The sequence below is a fragment of the Ovis canadensis genome, chromosome 16 (genome assembly GCF_042477335.2).
Source record: "Ovis canadensis isolate MfBH-ARS-UI-01 breed Bighorn chromosome 16, ARS-UI_OviCan_v2, whole genome shotgun sequence".
In the NCBI taxonomy this organism is placed as follows: domain Eukaryota; kingdom Metazoa; phylum Chordata; class Mammalia; order Artiodactyla; family Bovidae; genus Ovis; species Ovis canadensis.
The window spans coordinates 17997772-18013899 of record NC_091260.1 but is presented as its reverse complement, the minus strand read 5'-3'; positions in this window follow the sequence as shown (position 1 = coordinate 18013899).

Below are 16128 nucleotides of genomic sequence, written 5' to 3'. Positions count from 1 at the left end.
CTTATATTTATAGCACCAGGCCTCCAAGGAATTCTGCTTTAGAATGGAAAGGAAAATTGATGCTCTCACCTTTCCTCTCTGCAAAGACTCAGATTTTAGTTCAGATTAAGGGAGGGGAGGAAAATCATGGAGTCTGATCGCTTTTCAGTGCATATGAGTAATTTTTTTTTAAGATGCTTCTTAAGTGTTCCTAAGGAAAGCCTTTGGGGAGTGGCTGGCTGGAGTGACCGTGCAGGCTGAGTTTTCTCCACTAAACCCACCTGATCGCCAGCCCTGCCTTGAGACGTCAGGCTTCGCTGAAATCTTCACCACCGCCATCACTCTCATCATGATAGCTGCAGTTTCCTGTGAATCTATTACATGCCCCCTGTGCTGCTTGGTGCTTTACAGATATTATTTCTGAGCTTCATTTTACATATGAAAACACTGAAGCCCAAAGGCATCTTCATTTGCCTAGAGCCATCACAAGGCTAGCAAGCTCCAGAGGGTGGCAGGGCTCAGTCAGCATTCTCTTCTACCTGTCGATTACCCCTGATGTGAAAATATGGGTTAAATACACCCAGTGTTCAGAAACGCAGCTACCTCCCTCCCCCCAACGCTCAGAACTGCTCCAGTCCACTGGTTCAGGAATGATGAGGCTGTGGGAGGGCTAGAAGATCTTCCAAATATGCTGGATTTAAGCAAAGTTTTCAAAGGAAGCTGGGGCTGTGGGTCCCACAATCTGGAGACAGAAATCTGAATTTATTCTAAAGTTGACAAAAAAGAAAGCCTCCTACTGAAGAGGGAACAAGTCTTGGCCAGAGAACAAGTTTCATGTGAAATTGTTCTGTGGAGTCAGAGAGATCAATACAAGCCTAGGGCTAGGAGTCATATGAGGCTGCTAGCGTAAGAAGTTCAGTTTTTATCACTCCCCAGAAAGAACATGCAACTCAAAAGGCACTCCCTAAAGAGAAGTGGGGGGAAAGCCACAAAGCCAACCTAAGCTGATGCATGAAATGGGCCCGTTTCACTCAGCAGGATGAACCCTGCTGTCCCACAGGACCTGGGCATGTGCCCACCGCACCATTTAACATCAGGTCTGCCTGGGTGAGCTAAAGCTTGGGAGAGACAAGAGAAGCCCCTCCAGGAATTCTGATGCAGGTCAATTGTTCACAAGGTACAGAGGAGAACTGGCTAATTCCATGTTCCACTGGAGAGTTTCCAGAGTTTTCTGTGGCTCTTAAAGCAAAGCCCACATAAAAAGCAGTGGCACACTGACAAGGATGGGGACCGCAGGCTTACTCGCCCTCACAAGCCATGAAGAGCACTCAGCAGAGGAGGAGGGGCACCAAAGAGGGCTTTGTGCAGGGAAGACAACTAGGCCCCTGAATTTTGTCCTGATTGTTTTTTGCTGTGTTAGCAAACAACTCCAAAACTTAGTAGATTGAGACAACAATTTTATTTTGCTCACAATTTTGTGGGTCAGAAACTTAGAAAGGGCTCTGCTGGGTGGTTGGTCTCTTTCCCCGATGGCGTTAGCTGCCTTCCGAGATGGATGGATGTGCCCTTCAAGTAGTCAAGGTGACTCCTCAGTGCTCCCAGTCCCTTCCCCCTCCCCCTTCTTGCTCTTTCTCCACGTGACATCTCACCCCTGAGGCCTTGCAAAGTGTGGCCATTTCAGGGTGGTTAGTCTCCCTTCTTTCATGGTGACTGGCTTCCCCAAGAGAGGCTAGAGAATTTTACAGCACACTCTGCAGATATAAACTAGGGTTTGGACTTCATCCTTGGAAATGAATGTCACAAGCAGAGACTCTCACTTCTGCACACAGTTTCATGTCCCTCCAGTGACCTTGCCATCACACAGCTAGAATGAATGAATGAATAAAACCTCTCGTCCAAAAGGATGCCAAATTGTCAAATCAGATAAGTTTCTATTCACTTTAACTCTTAAAGGAAATGTACCCTTGTGTCCTTGTAAGGAGCACCAACATGTCCGTGAGTCAGTGGGTGGGTGTCAGAACTAAAGGTCACAGAGAAGTCTAATAATTTTGGAGTCAGAAGACAGAATATTAATCCAACCACTCATTGTCTTGCACCTGGTAAATCTTTATATTCTTTTTAAAATAACAACTGAAAAAAGTCAGGACTGGCCCCAAGATCCTGGCAAATCAGGTACACTTTCTCAGCTACAAAATAAGGAAACTGACAACCACTCTATTTCTCTCACAAGGGGTAGTAAGGAGGAAATGACTGAAGCTATACGGAAGTGGCAATACACAGAGGATGCTTTGAAGAGCATGGATGCCATCTCAACGGTGGGGACTACTTCTCCTGGCCATTTTGAAAGGCTTGTGTCTAAGTCAAGAGCACAGAGAGGGTGAGCCATCCCATCCTTTGCATTGTCCTGGTCTGAGGTCTTCTACAGCCAGGATAGAGGGTCAGCCCCACATGGCAGGCTAGGAGGGGCACTGAGGCTAGAGGTGGTCTAGAACCAGGCATGAGGGGGCAGAGCCTAGCTAGAGGGCTGAGGGCAGCCCCTGAGCCACTCCCCAGTGGCAGACTGGGCTGGGGAGCCCCCAACAGTCTGGGGAGCAGAGGGCCTTCCTGCCAGGCTCTCCTGCTGCAAACCTCAAGGCAAGGGACCCACAAAAGAGCCGGTTCATAAACTCCTTAATGAGAAAGGAAAGCAGAGAATGACAGACATGAGGGAGGAAAGAGATTCGGGGCCAGAGTCCACTCCACTGGGTGCCAAGGTTCCTGAGAGTTTGACATTTGGAAAAGATCTGGCCTGGAGGAGCCAAGGATTCGGGACAGGACTCCTTCCGGCTCCCGGGACTGTCAAGAAGAGAAGGAGGGGGAGGAAAATGACTCAGCTGAAATAAAGAGAAATGTATTTTTTAAAAGGGAAACGACAAGAGGCACAAAGGAATGAGATGGAGCCCCAGGACAGGGTCCAGATGCCTTCTCAGATGAAGCGGGGCCAATCTGCAAAACGCTAACAAGCTCACGAGGACTTCCAGACCAAGAATAACACCTCGAACATGAAGAGCATCTTCCAGGCTTGCCAGGCCCGACGCCCTCGGAGCCCTCCAGGTCTGGAGTCCCCAGGGGCTGGTGCCCACCTCTGCAGGAGAAATGCTGGGATTGACCCAGCAGCACAGAAGCTCCTCCAGAGTTTTGACTCTGAAGATGGGGACAGTTTTTGCATAGAGGAGTTAGACAGAAACTTATTTCACATTCAGGCTCACACTCACCTAGCAGGGCAAGGCTGGGAGGAGGGGCTAGAATGCCCTTCAACTCCTCCCTGGCTTCATTCCATACACCAAACCCTGAGGGGTAGGGGAGGCGTGGAATCAGGCTCCCTCCCTGGAAGCTGATGCAATTCTCAACACTAACCCCCTACCCCCAACAGCCAAGGGCAGATGACCCTGATTGCAGAAGTGTCAATGGACACTGAAAAGAGATATGAGAATAAAGAGAAGCTGCTGGTACTTCCATGGGGTCCCGTGGTTAGGGGACTGGTTCCATCCTTAGTTTGGGGAAATAAGATCCCACAGGCCACGTGGTGTGGCCAAAACAAAGGGGGGAGCAGGGTGGTCATTAAAAAAAGAGAGAGAGAAACTGCTGACTGACAGCTCTGCATCTCCGTCCCCCAGATCACCCAGTGCTGGGTTCATGGTGGGGTACACCTCCCCCCAGCATGGAACTCACATTTCTAGAAGAGGAGAAATTAGGAAGAAGAGGTCAGCTCAGCATGGCCAAAGAACTGTGAACCCCTTGCCCAAGCCTATCAGGCCCATCAACCTTTCCGAGTTGCTTGGCATTTACCCAGAGGCTCCTGTCACTGGGGAAACATCATGTGTCTTGGGAGGATGCAAAGCAGGGAGGCCAGCCTGCCGGGGAGCACAATGACACGTGCAGGGGAGAACCCGGGAGGGAGTCGACAGACCAAAGCCAGCTGTCTCACTGTCCAGAAGCAAGGCTGGGGTGGGAAGCCTCCCCTGACAGTAGCCCTACATTCTAGCAGAAAACAGGAAGCCAGAAGAGAATTCCTGGCCCTCTGCACGCTGGGTTATCCCAGCACCTCCGAGACGAGAAGCTGTCCCTCTGGACCACTCAAGTGGCTGCCAGCACGTGGCAGGGGGGCTTCAGGCACCCAGAAACCGAGAGCGTGGGGCCAACTGGCTGCCCTCTGAGGTCGCTCCCATAGCTGTGGCTGCCCTGAGGTTCCTTTACCAGCCTGGGACCTGCTACACAGACAACCACAGGCAGCGTGGGGAGCACATCCACACCTGTCTTTCCAGGGCCTGGGACCTCGGAAACCGGTTTGGTGAGGGAAAGCAGAGACAGAATTAAAACTGTGAGAGATCTGTTAAGAGAAATAGCGTGAAAGGCCAGGTGAAAGGAAGAAGCAGGCAGGTGGCGCCTCAGACTGAAGTGCAGGGCTGACACCCAGGAAGGGAGAGAGGGAAGGAAGCAGCGCTGAGCAGGACTGCAGGCAGCTCTGAGAAAGTCTCAGCCAAGAGGGTGCAGAGCCCGGGGATGCCACTCTGTGTGGGCAGGAGTGGCAGGCTCTGCCCCAACCCCCACCATGAGCTCAGTCATTGCCAGGGGCAGCCTGGGAAGAGGGCGGCTAGGGATGCAGACAGCGATGGCACAGCGGGGAGGTCTGAGCAGCACCCTCCTACAGCTACCAATGCCTTCTTAAACTTTAGCCAATGCCTTTTTTAAACTTGGGCTTCCCTGCTGCTCAGATGGTAAAGAATCTGCCTGCAATGCAGGAGACCTGGGTTTGATCCCTGCATAGGGAATATTCCCCAGGAGAAGGGATTGGCAACCTGCTCCAGTATTCTTGCCTGGACAATTCCATGGACAGAGGCACCTAGCAGGCTACAACCCATGGGGTTGCAGAGTCAGACAGAACTGAACCGCTACCGTTTTTTTTTTAAACTTGCTTGGTACTAGGTGAAGCAAGTCCGACAAAGACAAACACGTCTCTCATATGTGAAATCTAAAAATGATACAAATGAACCTATTTACAAAACAGACTCACAGATAGAAAACAAACTTTTGGTTACCAAAGGGGAAAGCTGAGAGGGGCATAAATTAGGAACTGGGGGATATATATAAAGTAGATAAACAAAGACCTATAGTAAAGCATGTGTATAGCACTCAATATTTTGTAATAACCTATACAGGAAAAGAATCTGAAAATCTGAAATATATATATATGTTCATTTTCAGATTCTTTTATCTTTCACTTTTCATATATACATATGCGTGTATGTATACGAATCACTTTACACATGAAATTAATACAACATTGTAAATCAACTATACTGCAAAAAAAATTTAATTAAAAAACCAAACAACAAAAATAAATCCTTTAACAGAGCATTCAATTCTTGAAAGAGGTTCTACCAGCCCTTTGGTAAGCCCTTTGATAACCAAAACAAGTACAAGAATTAAGGTAACACTGATTCGTAAACTAGAAGGCCCCCACTAGAAGTTCGCAAAATGATGGCTCACAGGTCACATATAGCCTGAGGTTCTGTTTGACTCACACACTGATTTTTTTTTTTAAGTTAAATTAGTTGCCAGCACAGAGGAGCCACCAAAATCCAAATTTCCAGCTTCCCTTCAAAAATAATAACATCCATCCGTCCTGAGACTTCCCTGGTGGTCCACTAGTTAAAATTCCACCTTCCAGTGTAGGCGACATGGGTTTGACCCCTGAGCAGGGAACTAAAATCCCACATGCCAAGGGCAACCAAGCCCAAGCACTGCAACGCAGACCCTGCTCACCACAACCAAAAAGGCCCGACGCATCCAAATAAATTAAAAAAATAATATCCATCAATCCTGAGCCCACATTCCAGCTCACCGCAGTTCTTATCACTCCCTACTGTCTTACTCCCTACCTGCTTCCTCACGTACTTGACCAGACTGGCTTCTGCAGGCCTCCTGCCTACACTCATGGACGCATCTCAGCCATTCATGGCCATTCCATTTCCTAGGGGGATGAAAAGAGGAACATTTAGAACATCTAAAAAGAGCTCTGGGTAATGAAAATATAAGAGAAAAATGAAAAAGAATCAATAAAACAACTGGGAGGTAAATTCAAGAAAGTCCTTCAGAAAGAGACTAATTACGGAAGAGAAAGAAGATCAATCTAGGAGATTTATCCCATCAGAAGGACTTCCAGAATAAGGGAATGAGAAAATGGTAGGGAGAAAATTATCTAAGAAATAGTACAGAATTGAAGCACAAAAGCTTTCAGACTGAAGAGGCCTAATGAGGACCCAAGACAGTGAATGAAAAACTCCCCAATAATATGTATCCTTGTGAAAGTTCAAAATTCCTAAGGGTAAAGGGGGAAAGCCCAAATGCTTCCAAAGAGTGGAAAAGACTTACAAGGAATCAAGATCAACATGTACACACTGCTATATTTAAAATGGATAACCAACACTGACCTGCTGTACGGCACAGGGAACCCTGCTCAATGTTATGTGCCAGCCTGGGTGCAAGCGGAGTTTGGGGGAGAATGGATACATGTATATGCGTGGCTGAGCCCCTTTGCTGTTCAGCTGAAATTATCACATTGTTAATCGCCTATACCCCAGTACAGAATTAAAAGATTTTTTTAAAAAGAATCCGTAAAGCCTCAGACTCCTCACCAGCAACTTTGGAAGCCAGAAGACAAAGGAGCCATGCTTCAGCATCCTGCGGGAAAGTAACTCTATCCCTAGTCAGATTATCAATTAAGTGGAGTACAATCCAGATATTTTTCAAACATGCCAGGTCTCAAAAATTTTCCTTCTGAAATATCCTTTCACAGGAAGCTCCTGAAGCTGCATGCTGCCAAAATAAGGGAGTAAAATTAGAACAAAGACATAATCAGATCCAGGAAGCAGAGACCTAGCCCAGGAGAGAGGGAAGGGGCTTCCCAGGATGATGGTGAGAAGAGTCTAAGGACTTCCCTGGCAGCCCAGTCACCGTGCTGCCACTCCAGGGAGTAGGGGGTTCAATGCCCTGGTCTGGGAATTAAGATCCCACATGCCATATGGCATGCCAAAAAAAAAAAGTCCAGGCTGACAGTTGAGCAGCCAGCCCCCCTGGGAGCAGAGGCCCATGGGGACTGCAGAGGATCACTTCATGGTCTGGCCAGAGGTCCTGAGGGCTAAGTTAGTGATGGTTAAATTACTTACAGGAGACTAAGCAAACCAAAATAAGAGAAAGATTGGATGGGCATTTCACAAAGAAGATCTCCAAATAGCCCATAAGCACATGAAAAAGTCCTGGACACATCAGTCAATAGGAAGATACAGATTAAAACGCTTATGATCGTCACTGTCTACCCAGCAGAACAGATCAGACAAAGAATAACAGAGTCCCAAGCACGGGAGAGGCAACGAAGAAACTGGCTCTCTCATGCGCTGCCAGTGGGGTGCCAGTGGTCCAAACACTGTGGGAAACTCTTCGGCAGTTTCTTAGAAAGTTAAGCATATGCCCATCCTATGTCCCAGAAACCCCACTCCTAGCAATACATCCAGAGGAATGAACACAAACAGAGCCACTACTAGCACAAGAATGTTGAGTAACTTTATGCATAACAGCCAAAAACTGGAACCAGCCCTAACGTCCATCCCACTGGAGACGGATAAACCAAGCACGATTCTTCCATCCAAGGAATACGAGCTGGCAGTCGGAAGGAAAGAGTGACACATACAACCGCGTGGGCGAATCTTCAAAACACGAAGAGGGGAAGGAGACAGGAGAGAACACAGAGAAGACAGAAAAGTATACTTACAAAAGTTCACACCCGGGAAATACAATCTGTGGGGTGAGAATTCAAAATAGTATTGTTTCTAGGGGATCAAGACTGACAGGTATTGACTGACAAGGACAAAAGGGAAACTTCTAGGATGACCTGGTCCTGGTGTCACAGGCATATTGTATTTAAAAGTCATTAATCGGGGAACTTAAAATACACTTTATTATGTGTTAATTTATTCCCCCAAAAAAGTACTGGGGGGAAAAAGAAAATGAAATAAATTTTAAAATTATTAATTTCAGGAAAAATAAAAACATATTAAAAAGAGAAAATGTTACCATAGGACACTCCCTATAATATGGACCTAGTTTGGCTGTGAACTGTGAACACAGTTCTAATAGATAAATATACTATATATGGATTCAACCAGAAATCTCTATTGGCAGGATGAGCAGAAGAGCAGCATTTATGTATTGCAGAGGGTTGGGGGTGAGCAAAGAGAGACAAATCCTAATATTTTATAGAAAGAAGTCAACAGATCGTGTGTAAAATCAAATATACAAATAAACAAGACATAGCAGTGAGGTGTGTTCAGCAGTGAGGCTTCTAAATGTAAATACAAGAAGAAATAGCTGAAGAGAAGCAAGTGGTTGTCTCTGGGGAGCAGCATTCAGTGGTGGGGAGGTGTGGGCCAGATCACTTGAATCTGCTAGAATTAAGTTTGGCAAAAAGAAACAGGAACCCAAAACAAAATCCCTTAATTAAAACGGAAATGTAAAAGTCTAGAGATAGACAACCTAGCACTGCTCCGCAAAGGTCTCAAAGATTCAGGCTTCTTTTTCTCACTGCTATACCAAACACTGGCTCCAGTTCCAAGACCGCCTTATGCTTCAGTATGGCTGCTCCAGCTCCAGCCATCAAAGCCACATTTCAACCAGTGCAATAGAAGAAGAGACAAAGATGGTAAAAGGTGCCTATTTCCCCAAAGCAACCCTACAACACTTCTGTCTAAATCTCACAGGTCAGAACTGAGTCCCACGGTCACTCCTAGCTGCAAGGGAAGCTGGAAAAAAATCTTCTCTAATCTGAACAGCCATGTGCCAACCATAGAAGAGGGTAGTCTCTGTCATTAGGACCCATGTTTAAATTTTTTAACTATATATAGGTATCACTTTGATGTAAAGATAAAAATTTGAACAAAAAGAAGTGCCATGAGCAGTCAACAGACACAGTGAAGAACAGTTCTGCTGCATTACTGTGCTGCAGGCGGCATCGGTGCCCGGCAGGCAGCAGAAAACACCAATGATGCATAACCACCACCTCAGTCTTCCCACCACAGCAAGGGAGCCAGAGGGGGCCCAGAGGGAAAACTAAGGAGGTGATATGTGGAATTAAGGTATTGGGTGGTGCACGCCGGGGCAAGAATCCACCTGAGGGCCAAGTAACTCCACAACGACAACCTTTCAGATAGCCCCAAGCTCTGAAACCTTTCCTAACCTTCCACATTCAGAACAGCTTTTAAAAAGATAAAAATCGCACAAGACCCCAGGAAGGTAGAAACTGTTATTCCTCCTTTACAGATAAACAGACTCCCAGAGGTTGAGTAATTCCTGCAGGTCATATCTGGAGAGGCTAGGACTTGACCTCAGGAATCCCCAAGACGGAGTCCTGGTTTCTCTCCTCCATGACACAGGCACTCCTCCAAGGGGTCTGGGCGGCCACCCGAAGCTTTTGGATTCTCTGCAGAGTCACATCAGGCCTGTCAATAAGTCACAAGATGCCATGACTCATCTGAAGACAAGATAAACAACAGGGAGGCCCGGTGGGATGAGAGGCCCTGTTTCCTAGGAAGTTGCCTTCTGCAGAGCTGAAAGAGTACACAGTCAGCAGGCAAGAGCCTCTTCTGCAAACACCAGCGCAGCAGTTTGCAGACAAAGAAAAAGCGCTGCTGGTCCTGGAGATAGGTGGCAGAGCTGGGAGCCCTGAGTTATTTCCATCGTGAAAGGGCTTTTGTCAAGCCCAGGCCACGAGCCTGAGCATATAGAATTCCAAGCCTTTCCCTTCCAATTTCTCCAAAACCAGAAGGGAAGGTCCGTCTGCACTGATCTAATATGAGTTCTCTACTGCATCCCTTCCAAGAATCCCAAAATGTAACCAGTGTTTCTGGATAAAAACTGCAGACCCTCCAAGCGACCTTGGGGTAACCGTTTCCTCTTCCTGCACCTCGGCTCTCAGGGGAGAATAAAATGGCTCTCAGGGAGACAAAGGAGATTTATCAGAGGGCGGGAGCTTATTGCCCCCAGCACCCAACCAACCAGGTCTGTCTGGACACAACAGGCTCATGGGACCAGTCAAAGCCCAGAGGCCAGATGGCCCAACAGGAAAGTGGCAGGTAGTCAGGAAGGGTGGGGCAGAGTGCGCAGAGGCCAGCAGAAGGGACCCAGCCCAGGGCTCAGGGACAGGGCTCAGTCCTGCAAAGACTCAGGCCACAAGAAGAAGTCTACTGTCAAGTGAAGGATCCAAGTAGAGCCTTGAGGCTTGGTCATCAGGAAATATGACAAGAGATAGGCTTGCTGGACTGTAGGTCAGAATGAGGACATAATGCTGATTCAGCCAGAGAGAACTCAGAGGAAGTTTTCACTCTCCCTAATCAGTCACGGAGCTGATGCCAGAGTCTGCAATTGAGGCAACTCCGAATGTTTGGGGATGGGAGGACAGGGAAGCCCCAGAGTGCTTCGGGAAGCAGCACGTGCCTGGCCACCTCCTTCCTGTCCACCTGCTCATAAGGACCTTCTCCTCCAAATCATCACAGCCAAGCAGGTGGCCTGGCCAAGCCCCAGGACTGTGACAACACTCAGAACAATATCTTGCTTATTCATGACCTCTTCTTGGCCACCTCCAGTTTGAATGGACCTTCCCAATGCATGCATTTCATCTCTGACTCAATTCTAATCTTCTATCACTATTGGCTCAGCAGTAAAGAATCCACCTGCCCTGGTTAGGGAAGATCCCCTGGAGGAGGAAATGGCAACCTACTCCAGCATTCTTGCCTGAAAAATCCCATGGACAGAGGAGCCTAGTGGGATACAGTCCACGGGGTTGCAAAGAGTTGGGCATGACTGAGCAACTGAGCACACACTGTTATTTTTTTTTTCACATTGTTATTTAAAAATGACTGACTCTCACTCGATCCCAGCACCATGCAGTTACTCAGAAGAGCTTAGTAAATATCTTTGTCTTTGACTACACTTGAAAATAATATATTTAAGGAGATTAAAAAAGAACTTCATGAGAAAATGACAATATAAGGACAAAATGATGCTATGAACACAAAAGTCATAAATCCTGAGGGAGCATTGAAAAAATAAGTAAATCAGAGAGAGGGGCCATTAATCTGGGAGGGCTTCTTAGAAAAGGTAAGTTTTGAACCAGCTACTAAGAGAAATAGAGAATATATTAGAATTGCAAGCAACAGCAATCTAATTCAAAGTAGCTTAAGCCCAAAAAGACAAGAAAAAGTAGGAAGGGGGAGGGAAGGAGTCAAGGAGGAAAAACACAGGGGAACTGCATTGACTCATGAATGAAATGTAGGCATGGCTGGATCCAGGTGCTCAGATAATATTACCAGGAAACCACCGTTCTCTGTTCTGGTTTCCTCTGTGATGGTGTCATTCCAAGGCTGGCCCCCTCTAGGGTGGCTCCCTAGACATGGATCCTACAGCTTAGCAACTTTAGGAGGAAGAGAAAGCTGCTCTTTTCCATAGTTTAGAGGTACTCAAAACAAACAAACAAAAAACTTTTGTTGTAAAGAGATTCTGAGGGTTTGTTTTTGCAGCTTAACTTGGTCTATCCTGACTAATACATGCCCTGTATGTCTAGCCTGGGACACAGACTCACCCCTATAGTCAGCAGAATATGCTGATCTGATTGGCCGGGCTGAAGCAGGGTATGGTGCTGATTGGCCAGGCTCAAGCAGGGTATGGTGCTGTGACTGACCCGACTGAGCTGCACACCCAACGCGGGAACCAGGAAACTGAGGCCAGCCCCACCTTAATCATGTGGGCTGAGATTTCCTCACAGGAAAATCAAGATCCTGTTACCAAAAAGAAAGGGGAATATTCTCTGGGCAGCAAAAAATCTAAAGAGCTTAATACACACTTGGCAGAAAGGTGAAAGGAACCTGGGCATACTTCACAACCACGATTCTTGCATCTGGGGCCCACCGTTCTGTCGGATGATCCCCCTCCCTCCAAGGTACGCCCTGTCTTCCCAAAGGAGAGTCCCCAGCCAAAAGCTGGGTTTCGGAAGAGAACTTGCAGCCCCCAGAGAAGGGACAGGTGTATCCCCTCACCCCATCTTTGCAGCTCACCACCTGCTCTGGCCAAGACACCCGGCTGTGAAAGCTCCCGGCAGTGCAGGGAGGCTGCAGGCATCCAGCGGCGGCCTGGAGGCCCAGCGCCCACACCTGCAGCCTCTGAGGGCCCCACCAAATCCTGCCGGGACCCTCCCAGCAGCAGGCGCGCGGATGCTCACAGGGCACTCCAGCGGGGCCGGCTCGTCGGGGAGCTGAGCGCAGGGCATCAGCACTTTCAGCTCTATCATTCCCTTACAGACTTTTAACCTCCTGGACGGAAGAATTCAGTCCGGCTTGTTGCCTCTCTCTGCTGACTCGAGAATCCAGCCGGAGTCGCTACGTCACACTTCCTGCAGCAGCCCAAGGGTCAGGAGTTCACCCGCTGAACCGTTTGCCTGGGGAGCCGTGGTCCTAATAAGCATGACATCCTCCCCCAAAGCTTCAGCAGCTGTGTTTCCCCCTGGCTCGGAAGGGAAGGAACCAAATAAAGCAGCAGGAGGAATTACGTGGTGCAGAACTGCTCAGCGTGGGATTCCAGGTCCAAAGGTCAGATGCTCAATTATGGTTTCGAGGAGGTCAGGCTTGGGGGTTTTGCCTCAGTTTTCCTGTTGCTAAAATGGAGGGAGAGGGGATCGTTTCTGGGAAACGAGCGGTGTCTGATAAAGTAGGAACTTCACCCAGGTTCCAACAGTCGCCCAAAACCAAGCCAACCCTTTTTTATAGAGAACTTTCTAGACTGCCAGACCCACCCTAGGTGCAGAGAACTGCAATCCAGCTGAGCTTGCATCTTCAGTTCTCGGTCTACACTTTTCACTGGATGAAGCAGAAATCTGGAAGGCTGAACCACCAGCTGATGGCTTAAGGCCCCCAAGCATCTCTCCCAGGCGATGGAAGACTGGCAGAGGGCTAGAAGCTGGGCAGACAAAAGTGTCCCAGTCCCTAGAACCTGTGCTCCTACATTATTCCTGGGAGCACCAACGTAAAAGAGATTTCTGAGAACTCACAACCTACCACTCACCACCAAAGGCAACAGGAGCGGAGAGATGGAGGGGCTGCAAAGTTTGGGAGGGGGTTGAAGAGGAACTAAATACATGACTAGATCAGAACAGGCAAGAGAGAAGGGGGCTCCTGGCTGTTAGTCTAGGACTCAAAATTATTATAATTTTTAAAACCAGTAGGAAAAAAATTTAACCTGAATGAAACACCTCTGTGTACTAGGCTAGGGAGCACACAGCTAAGTATAAAGGGCAGAGCCCATTTGGGGGGCAAGACTGACTCTAAGGCACTTGTAATGGTGCTTCGAAAGGACACATCTAACAAAATCACTTAAATGGAAATTAGGCCAAGTCCTGGCAATTGTATTAGAGGATTTTCGTTGCCAGTGGCAGCCACCCAGTTTAAACTGGCTTAAGCCAACATCGGAAATTTACTGCCTCACTGGCCTAAAACAAAAACCAGGGGTTCCAGCTTCAGGCATAGTTGGATCCAGGCTCAGACAGTGCCATGAAGACTCAGCCCCTCTGCTCAGCCCTGCTTCCCTCCACACCAGCTTCATCCTGAGATGCTATGTGGCATCCCCAGGAGGCTGAAGGCTTACAGCCTTCTTCCTGCTGGCAATTGCAGAGGAAAAAGAGCTTCTCCTTCCCAAGGGCCTTCATTGACCCCTTTTGTGGCACAGTCATTGTGCAGGGAGAAGGATCCGTTGATTGGTCAGACTGCAGCCATGGACAGAGTTTCATATGAGGGTCTGGAACTTCATGAGAAAAGCCTGGTCTGGAGATTGAAAAAAAAAAAAAAAAAGGACTCATTGGGATAGAGATGTTACCAGTTTTGCTATTACTGGGCCATGGGGTCTTGGGCAAGCCAGTGACCCACTGTGAACCTCTGTCTCCTCTTCTGCAGAAGAGTGACAGCATCTCCTGCAGAGGCCAACTAAGAGAACTTAGGTGAATTACCTAGCACAGAGTGTTCAACAGATAGTGGCTGCTCTTCTATTTTTCTGGATTTCCCAGGTGGTGCTAGTGGTAAAGAACCCGCCTGCCAATGCAGGAGACCTAAGAGATGCGGGTTTGATCCCTGGGCTGGTAAGATCCCCTGCAGGCGGGCATGGCAACCCACTCCAGTATTCGTGCCTGGAGAACCCTATGGACAGAGGAGCCTGGGGTCGTGAAGAGTCGGACGCGACCGAAGTCACTTAGCACAGCACGCATTCCCTTTTCTATTTGCCTCTCACTTGAGTTGCCCCTTGCCTGTTTCTACCTTAAGACTGCTGGACGCTCACTCTTCGGCACTCTTCAGTACTCTTGCCTGGAAAATCCCATGGGCGGAGGAGCCTGGTAGGCTGCAGTCCATGGGGTCACTAAGAGTCAGACACGACTGAGCGACTTCACTTTGACTTTTCTCTTTCATGCATTGGAGAAGGCAATGGCAACCCACTCCAGTGTTCTTGCCTGGAGAATCCCAGGGACTGGTGGGCTGTCGTCTATTAGGTTGCACAGAGTCGGACATGACTGAAGCGACTTAGCAGCAGCAGCAGAATCCTGGGAAGAGCTGGGAGAGGAGGGGGCCTCCCAAGAGAGGAGGGGCCTCCAGAGAGAGGAGGGGCCTGGGCTGCCAGGCCTTATTACAACCACCTCTCTGTTCCCTTTGGCATGCTTCATCTTGCAGCTGTGGGCTGGGAGATGGGGATTGGCCATGCCAGGTGCCAGCCAGAATGCCAGGGCTAGAGCAGGGAGTTCTACCTGAGACATCGCAAACTATCAAAACTACAGGGCCCCTGCAGGGAGAGCAAAATGCAGAGCCTCCAAGAGTGCACCTCTGATACATCATGGCAGGAGTGGGGTTGGGACTGCTGGGTCGAGTGAGTGGAAACAGGAAAGGGAAGCAAAGATGAGCAGCAGAGAAGTGACCCAAGGAATCCTACCACTCGCCAAAGGCCGGGAAAACACAGCCTGGCCGCTCCAGGGCCAAGACAAGGCCATCCCTGAGTTCTTTTTTTTTTTTTTTTTTTAGTTTTTTTTTTTTTTAATTTTAAAATCTTTAATTCTTACATGCGTTCCCAAACATGAACCCCCCTCCCACCTCCCTCCATCCCTGAGTTCTAAGGGACTGGAGAGATTCTTTGAATTCAGAAAAACATCAGAGTAACTCCACCCACTGTTCCTGGAAGGGGGCCACGGGATGACACCAGCAATCCTGGCCCAGATGTGGGTTACGAGCCGCCACAAGGAAGAAAGAGCAGGCCACCGATTTGGGGAGGCTCTTCCCAAGCCCAGCCATCCTGCCTTCCCTTGGCCTTTGCCTTTTTAAGAAATTCTTTCCAGTATTTCCCTGGAGGTACAATGGTCCACTGCCACTGCAGGGGGTACAGGTTCAGTCCCTGGTGGAGGAACTAAATCCCACATGCCACTCGGCGTGGCCTCAATAAATAGATAAATACATAAACATTTCTTTTAAAAAAAAAAGATTCTTTTGTGGAGAACATCCCTGCAGACCTTCCCAAGGGTAGTAAGTGTCCTGAGCAGGGGAGGTGGGCTCCAGCAGAGAACTTGCAAGAGAGTGAATGTGAGCAGGTGATGCTGGGTTTCTGTCATTTCTGGACTGGGGGACCCTGGACAAGTCCCATTTCCTAGTCCAGGAAGCTGGACTAGCAGTCACCTCTGCTCAGGGCTGGGCCCAGACAGGGGCAGGATGAAGGAGGGAAGGCAGTGGGAGAGCTGTGAGCCTGGGGGAAGGTTCAGGGGCCCTCCTCACTCCATCCACCAGGCAGCAGGCCCCCTGATCAAGAACACCCAGCGTGGGGGCTGAGGGCAACTTTTGAAAGACCTCTAGCTCTTCCCCTTCAAGCCCAACCCTGGCAGCCAACCTTGGCACATCACCGGCCTTCTCCGAATCAGAATTCCTGATCTGAGTGGCACTAAGCTTGCTAGGAAGCAACAATGCATCTGCGTTTGCCTTGCTGCTGCTGCTGCTGCTAAGTCACTTCAGTCGTGTCCAACTCTGTGCGACCCCATAGACGGCA